This window comes from Sinocyclocheilus grahami, unplaced genomic scaffold (assembly GCF_001515645.1).
Source record: "Sinocyclocheilus grahami isolate Dianchi unplaced genomic scaffold, SAMN03320097.WGS_v1.1 scaffold225.1, whole genome shotgun sequence".
Classification (NCBI taxonomy): Eukaryota; Metazoa; Chordata; class Actinopteri; order Cypriniformes; family Cyprinidae; genus Sinocyclocheilus; species Sinocyclocheilus grahami.
In genome coordinates this window covers 650,633-657,865 of record NW_015505404.1, presented here as the reverse complement: position 1 = coordinate 657,865, position 7,233 = coordinate 650,633, and the positions used below count along the sequence as shown (strand labels likewise).

Sequence of the window (7,233 nt, the reverse complement as noted above, 5' to 3'; positions counted from 1 at the left end):
AAACAATAATGTACAGTATGTGGAAAATAATGTGTTTTTTTTTTAACCTTAAACCGCATAAATACATTTCATTACACCAAATAATGTTCTTTTTAGCAACATCATATGACCCCTTTAAGTTCTAATACGCCGAAATAAGACTGCTTGCCCTAGAAAGAAAAAAAAATAGTTAATCTAATTTCACTAATGATGTTAAAGATACTTTGAGCAGGAGTACTAGATCCATCTGCTATATAAGTTTTCTGAAGTCATAAAATAGCTTTGGAACAGAGAAACAGACCGAAACGTAAATAGTTTTCACCGAAAATCTGTACATGACTTAAGTAGCAATGTCAGATTTGTGAAAAAAATTGTTCGCATGATTCAGATCTTTTCAATGAATCAATTGATCTGGTTCACAAACCAGTCTGAACGATTCAGATATCTGTACATCTCTTATGAATGCACTAAGGAGAGCTAGGCTAGTAGGGAATATGTCAAGCTTTTTATCTTGAAATGAGCTACATTCTTCAAAAGTTCTTCTTTTGTGTTCCACAGAAAAAAACATTGTCATTATAAGGTTTGATTCGTTGAGTGAACGATTCCTCAATTTAATCAAAAACGATTCCTTCATATAATGGTACACAAACAATGTAATGCCAGACCTTGATCAAAACCAAGTGTTCTGTAGTGTTCCAGAGCCAGTTCCTCAACAGAACACATGACCATAGTCCCTCGTCCCTCTGTGGAGCCTTCATCCTCATTGGCCGCTCTAAGGAACACTGATTTCCCCATACCACCCTCATGAGGAAAGAGCTGGCCTCGAAGTGTCACCTGTTAAAACACTCCTGTTAAAATCTTGTTAACTGTGTTGTTATTGTTAACTAAAACTATTAAAAATTAAAATGCAATAAAACATTTTTTTAAAATCAGAAAATTAAAAAATTAGAACTTAGCATGTTTAAGTTGAAGTACTAAAAAAAAAGACAAAAAATAAGAAATTAAATTATAAAAAATAAAAAAACAATAATGTAAAAATCACATAATTATTAAAACTAACATTAAAATGAAAACAGAAAATATGAAAATAAATACAAATTCTAAATTATTAAATACTACAACTATACTATTTATATAATACAAAAATAACACTGCTGTACATCTTTACAAAAATTCATCCATATTTTCCAATACATTAATTTAGTATTTAGTGACCACAAAATAATATGCATAGAATAACACTAGTACAATGTTCCCCATGTGGAACTGAGCACTCACATGAGTGACATCCTGTACGTGCACTGTGGGCAGATCTCGGAGCAGCAGACGGTACTTCTTCAAGCTAGCAGATTCCTTCATTCGGGAAGCTCGCTGGTGAAGTGACAATTTGTGGCCTGTTCGGACCAGAGGGTCATTCAGTCCATCCCGGATAGCACGAATGGCCTTGATACAAAAGGTGTCAAAATCAATCAATCCTTTGGAAGAATGCTTGTGTATCCCACACAAAAGTAACATTTAATCAACTTAATCAATCCGTACCTGCTCATGCTTTTTAAGATGTTGCTGGAGATTGAGAGCAAGTCTGTCCCACCAGCGCCCCCTACTGTCCACACAATACACTGACTGGGACAGAAGATTCCTGAGCTCCTCCACAGCGTCCTACATTGCCGAAATGAAAAGATAAGTAATTGAACAAACTCTGTATATAGGATAAAGTGTTTACAATGGCATCTTTAATTCCAGGTTCTTCCATGGTTTGTGTATTCACCCACCTCATAGCGGCGAAGTCTTTGTAAAATCTCAACTCCTCGAGACAGTATCCGAGTGTAGGTCCAGCCCACAGTGAAACACCGCAGAAAAACAGGCAGCTGTTCTTGATGACTGCACACATATTAAGACTCAATCCATCTTACAACAGCAAGCAAATTAAATGAAAGATATATTTTATTTTTCAAACCTTAGGTCACAGGAGTCTTTCATCTCCTGCCAGGTGGCCTTTGCTGTAGCATAGAGGACATGGGCGTCCTCCCAGCTGCCTGTCTGCATTGCAGCAATCACTTCCTGCAGCGCACGCATCGCTGTTTCATACCTGTACAGAAGAATACGAACAGAATCTAACGTTTTAGAATAATAAAAGAGACAATAATGTATCTAGAACATAATAACAAATATTGCCAACTTCAAATGTATGTTTCAGGGGCAAATCTTACAAAACCTGTCAAGAACATATACAGATCATATTTCAGTCCAAAATCAAAATAAAGAAATAAAAATATACACTTTAAAATCTCGTTATTATGTTTATGTAAAATTACGTTTAATTTAGTTTATTATTAAGATATTTACATATCATGGTAGTATTAGTTCTACTTCGTAGAATTTTCCTTGTTTATTTTTTAATTACAGTACATAACTGTCATTAAAATATCACAATGCAAACAATCATAATAGTCCTAAAATAGACAAATAGGATCATCTTTTTACAAAATACTATTTATTTTTCTTTTCTTCTATTTTTGAAGTGTAATGTGATCTGAATGTGAAATGTTTTTTTGAGATGTTTTTGTTTATCTATACACCTTTTGTCACTTGAGCAAAGTATGATTAGAGACAATAATGTATCTAGAACATAATAACAAATATTGCCAACTTCAAATGTATGTTTCAGGGGCAAATCTTACAAAACCTGTCAAGAACATATACAGATCATATTTCAGTCCAAAATCAAAATAAAGAAATAAAAATATACACTTTAAAATCTCGTTATTATGTTTATGTAAAATTACGTTTAATTTAGTTTATTATTAAGATATTTACATATCATGGTAGTATTAGTTCTACTTCGTAGAATTTTCCTTGTTTATTTTTTAATTACAGTACATAACTGTCATGAAAATATCACAATGCAAACAATCATAATAGTCCTAAAATAGACAAATAGGATCATCTTTTTACAAAATACTATTTATTTTTATTTTCTTCTATTTTTGAAGTGTAATGTGATCTGAATGTGAAATGTTTTTTTGAGATGTTTTTGTTTATCTATACACCTTTTGTCACTTGAGCAAAGTATGATTATAAAATAAATATAAACCTGACCTGATGAGGTCATCCCGGTCCTCAAACAGTCTGGTTGAGCGATTTACTGTGTACTCTGGGAAAGCTAGGCGGCCAGAATTGACCAGCAGAATGGTGTAGAGCTGCCCCTGACCTCCAGCGCCCATCTCCTCCTCCTCCAAAGTGTCTGTGAGGGAGAACAGGAGCAGGACGCGAGAGAACACGGTACGTGACCTGCGGCACAGACGCACACAGGAACCTGCAGCCTGCTTGGCCCTGAAAAAAAGACAAGCTTGTGTGTATAATTCGCTTACACTACTCATAACAGAACTTTTTAAATATCTCTTATGGCTGCATTTATTTGATCAAAAACACAGTGATATTGTCAAATATTCTTAAAATTTAAGGGTGTATTCACACCTCTCTTGTTTGGTTCAATTGAACTGAACTCAAGTTCATTTCCCCCTTTGGTGCGGATCTTTTTGGCAGGTGTGAATACAGCAATCGCACTCGGGTGCGCACCAAACAACCGTACCGAGACCCAGCTGAAGAGGTGGTCTTGGTCCGCTTCCATCCAAATGAATGGATGACCTTAAGCACACGTGTGGTTTTGTTTACAGTTTCTGGTTCACTTGCAAAAAGGGCAGTGTGAAAGAGAAACACACCAAACAAAAAAAATCAACATTGTTTTTGGTCCGGACCAAAGCAAGTGAACTACCGGACTTTCCTGGTGTGAATACACCCTAAAATCATTTTTCAATTTAAATATATATTTAAAAATGTAATTTATTCCCATGGTGGCAAAGTTGAATTTTTAGCAGCTATTACTCCAATCTTCAGAGTCACATGATCTTTCAGAAATCATTCTAATAGTCTGCTTTGGTGTTCAAGAAACAAAACAGTTGCTGCTTAATATTTTTGGGGGACATCGTGATCACTTTTTCAGCATTATTTGATGAACACAAAGCTCAAAAGAATTTTTTTTTTAAATAATTTGAAATCAAAATCTTTTATCATTTTTAAGCTTTACTGTCACTTTTGATCAATTTGCATCCTTGCTGGATAAAAGTATCAATTTCTTACAAAAAAAACTTTCAGCATTATTTGATGAACACAAAGCTCAAAAGAATTTTTTTTTTTAATAATTTGAAATCAAAATCTTTTATCATTTTTAAGCTTTACTGTCACTTTTGATCAATTTGCATCCTTGCTGGATAAAAGTATCAATTTCTTACAAAAAAAAACATCTAATTGACCTCTAACATTTAAATGGTACTGTATATGTCAGTGTCACCTAGTTCAATTTTACATCTATGACGTTAAAAGCTTCTGTTGTTCCTCTAGAACAAAGTGCAAATCTCTGGCCAACATCACTCTCCTGGGGTATACAGTATATGTACTGATCATGTACTGTACTGTACATCTCACCTCTTGAGAATGACTGCAGCCGTGTTGTTTTGACCGACAAAGAGCGATCGCTGTTTCCCCAGCTGGAGTAGCCCCTCCACCAACTGCTGTTTCTGAGTCCCATTCCCTCCACGGCCAAGGTGAAAGGTTTTGGCCAGGTTTCTGAGCTCTGGTGCAGGCAGCAGATCCAAAACTTCTTGGATGTCATGAAGCTCAGATTCTGTCACAGGGAAGAAGTCATGAGCTGTAGGTAAATGTTGCCTGATCCTTAACTACAGCTTATGGTTTCTAAACTGCTGACATTTTGGTTGACAAACCTCATCACTAACCTGTTTGTAAGAAGCCACATGCAACCAGCTCTTGAATGACAGGTCTGAGGTCTGAGCTGATCTCTGTGTATTCCAACTTACTGACCTGAAGCCATTTCAGCTTCCTTTGAAACAGACGGACATAAAGCATCTGACCAGGTACTACAGGAAAGGGAAAGACAGGTCTGCATTAGTACAAGCATACACTACTGTTCAAAAGTAGGGCAAAGCTGAATTTTAAGCAGCTACTACACACATCACATGGCCTTCATAAATTATTCTGATATACTGATTTGATGCTTAAGTAACATAATTATGACAAATAAAAACAGTTGTGCTGCTTAAAGGGATAGTTCACCCAAATATTTACCTTTTGTTATTATTTACTCACCCTCATGTTGTTCCAAACCTGTATAAGTTTCTTTCTTATGTTGAAAATAAAAGAAGATATTTTGAAGAATACTGGTAATCAAAGAGTTGATGGCCCCCATTGACTTCCATAGTATTTCTTTCTCTACTATGGAAGTCAATGGGGACCAACAACTGTTTGGTTCTTCCAAATATCTTCTTTTGTGTCCAACATAAGAAAGAAACTTATACAGGTTTGGAACGACATGAGGGTGAGTAAATGATGACAGAATTTTCATTTTTGGGTGAACTTTTCATGGAAACCATGATACACTTTTTTCAGGATTCTTTGATGAATGAAAGCTTTTTTTTTTTTTAATAGATATCCTTTGTAACATTATAAATAATAAGAGCAGAACTGAGACTTCATCGTGACTTTAAAGTAGTTCCTCTACCTGAGAGCTGCTGAAAAGTGTTAATGGTTGAGAAGTCTTCCTCAATGAAGAGCATCCTATCATCCTCGTTCTCCAACACTGCCTCAAGAACAGTCCGAAAGTTCTGCAGGTAATAAGGCAGCCTGGTGTGCTGATGCTCTGATCCCTCGCTGACATTCTCTACGCCAAGCGCTTTGGACTCATTGGCTGGTGTGGTATCGGGCTTCCTCTCAATGTCCTTGTTCGTGGTCTTGCTTTTGATTTGACTCTCTGATAATGGAACAACATCAGACAAGGCCTCAGTTTGATCTGACTTGCCATTCGTTTCATGTCTGTTTTCAGTTTTACTTTGAAAATATCTACTTTTCTTATGTATGACAGAGGTTTCTGTAGTGTTTGTGTCATTTTTAGACAACTCCTCTGATTTTCGCTTTAGTACCCTGGATGAGGATGAAGATTTCACTGACTGAATGTCAGCGCTGCTGCTTGATTCTGCCAGAACTGCCACAGATTTCTCCACGTTTTTCACTTGAGGTTGGTTTGAAGCTGCAGGCTCTGTTGGGAATGTGTTATCTGTATCCATGCCATCGGCTTTAGATTCAAAAATCAAACTCTTCATGCAATTTTCCTTCTGTGAGCTGCTCAGTTCTGCATCATGGGTCTCTTCTTTTCCAGAGACATGAGTATGATCCATCTCAGATTCACCTGAAAGTCTAAGTGCTCTTCTAGACAGTTTAGAGGACAAACTTCCAAGACCAACTGTTTTAACCGGTTTAGCTTGTAAATGTGTTTCGGATGACTCTTGCCTCATCACACAGTTCTTTTTAAAATACGGACTTGTATCAGCATCTTTCTCTCCTGGGCTTTTCTCTTTCCCATCATTTCGAGATGCACCATTAGAGGGTGTTTTGGTTCTTTTCTCCTGCTTGTGGTCACTGACAGCCAGTGCATCTTCATGATCCTCTCCAAGAAACCGCTGACATTGAGAGTCTATATGTTCATTAATCTTGTAACGAGGCACAAGTTTGCCACACAGAGGACATGCCAGTTTACACGGTGGTGTATTCCTGAAAAATGAAGTTATGGAAGCTACCCCACCTCCACTGCTGGTTCTCTCTTTGATTGCACTGACCTTCTGGCTCTTTTTCTTTGCCACTGAGAGTCTTCTGGAACTGCCTCTATTTGACGAGCTGCCTTTGCCCGTCTGAGACTCCATAACTGTTTATATATGTTGTCCCATAAACCAGCTAGACAACGTCGAATGAAGTATCATACTGAAGTAGGTGTGTGAAGCAGGCTGCATATTTGTTTCTAAACCTGAGGGAAAGTACATAAAAACAAAATACTCAGTATGAGAGGGTGGCATTCAACATACATTGCCTTAATTAAATAAAGAAATGGTGCTTAATTTTATGTTTAGTCACAACTGATTTGCTTTGTCCGCTGATTCAGATTCTGCAAGACTGACAATAGACCAAAGTCCCTTTGCAATAGACTGCATTAGACATGCCACCAACAAATAAAAATAAAAAATTGCATAATATGAAACAAAACAATACTGTCAAATACAGATTACACTATACATAAAAATAATTACTATGCAATTATAAATAAAGCTTCTGATAAATTTACAGACCTTTCCGGCGCTGAGATTAAACGTGAAGCCAGTCACAGGAATACATGGCGCCATGATTTTTTTG

General features: G+C 36.6%; 1 pseudogene; it reads right to left on the bottom strand.

Moving 5' to 3' along the window:
- The window catches only part of LOC107596928 (fanconi-associated nuclease 1-like), a 10,347-nt pseudogene extending 3,114 nt beyond the window's left edge, over positions 1–7,233 (bottom strand).